Here is a 1711-nt window from a genome sequence, read left to right on the forward strand (position 1 = left end):
GGCGCCGGCCGCGGGGGACGGCAAGGCCCGCCCCGCTCGGCTTGAGGCCCCTCGGGCCTTCGCGCCCTCCTAGTGGCACACGCCTTCAGGGAGCCAGAGGGCCGAGCAGCGCTGCGTCGCCGGCACGTGTAGAGCCGTGCAGCTGTTACCTCCATAAAGCGCACCTGCCCCCTACCACAGTTCCCACCCTTCACGTCCGTTACTACAACATCACCTCTGCAATACTCACATACCCTAATTTAATCATCTGCTCCTCGGTCCCACTTCCAAAACACAGGCGTACTTGCACCTTGTAAGTCGCCACCATTAAGCTCCCAGCCTTCGCAGGTCTTCCCAAGCAGAGGGGTGAGAGGAGAGTGACCGTAAACGCTTACACACAGTTCTCCTGCCTGCGTACACTGGTGGATCTCTGTGAAAGCACATTACGTCATCAGTATGCTGACTCTACTTGATGTTCACCCAAAGTCGAGTCACAGATCACTTACCAGAGTAATGGGGCTGAGTAACGTCGGTATGTGGGGCTTCTCCCAGTACAGCCAGCGCTGGGTGCTACCACAGACTGTCTTCCAAGACCACCTTTACCTCTTTGCTCCTACTGTTTCTTAAATGTTTTCATGTGTATTCTCAGCAAACCGGTTATGTGGAGTGACATAATATTATTATTAGAATTAATATTATATTATAGAATTAATTATTAGAATTATTGACTTAGGTTTTTGACAAGTTTGCCAGCTTTTTCGTGGTCAGTCCTAACAGAAATGAAACTAAGCAGGAGCATAGAAACTGTCCTTTTAAGTAATTAAGGTTATTCATTGTACTTGCTTCTGGTTTGTGCTTCTTGTTTCTGAAAACAATCTTATGTCTTCAGGTGTATCACAGGTTAATAAGTAATCCTTTGATCTGTACACACAATTAATAATGTCCTATATCACCCATATATTCCATTTTTCCTGGAAAGCAATACATTCCCTGCATTGTACTAACAGATCATTTTGGAAGAAATGTATGTGCAGCACCCTCTCCTTTAAGACCAGATCAACTTTTGTAGTGGAAAATGAAACTAGTACATTAATCAGAGAAGCAATAAATATTTCTAAGGAGGTGGGGAGAGCTATTTGTTCTTATCTCTATCCTCCATTTCTTCTCCTCGCTGCTCTTTGCTCTGTATGACCTGATAAAGAGCTGTCTAAGGGTCACAAGACGCTGTTCTCATGTGGGCTGGGACTTCGGAAGAACTCGGGGTTTACAGTCACTAGCTGGGGAGCATCAATGTTGTGAGACTAAGTAGTTTTGCTTTCATTTAACACCATAATAATGCTGGTTTATGGGAGTATAATAGGAAGTTTGAAATAAAGATGTTCTTTGGCAGCTAACAGTTTTTACAGTGATTGCCTGGAAAAAAACCTCTGTTTCCTAATTAAAAAAAAATTATTATTATTATTATTATTATTTAAGAAACTTGAGGTATTTCTGTGCTCAGTTCATTCAGTCAAAAGAGTTAGTTATGGTTAGTCATAATTCAGTATTAAGTTATTATTTCTACTGCTAAATGAATATGTAAGAGGTAAAACAAACTACTATTGCTGGTTGTCTCATGTACAGTGTAAATATTAGGAAAAAATAAATTAAGAATAATCTTGTCTTTTCTTGTACTTATGTCCACAATTTTCAGGAAAAAAATGTATTTTTAAACTCTGTATCTTAACCACAC

The sequence above is a fragment of the Haliaeetus leucocephalus genome, unplaced genomic scaffold (genome assembly GCF_000737465.1).
Source record: "Haliaeetus leucocephalus isolate CR32 unplaced genomic scaffold, Haliaeetus_leucocephalus-4.0 Scaffold566, whole genome shotgun sequence".
Classification (NCBI taxonomy): Eukaryota; Metazoa; Chordata; class Aves; order Accipitriformes; family Accipitridae; genus Haliaeetus; species Haliaeetus leucocephalus.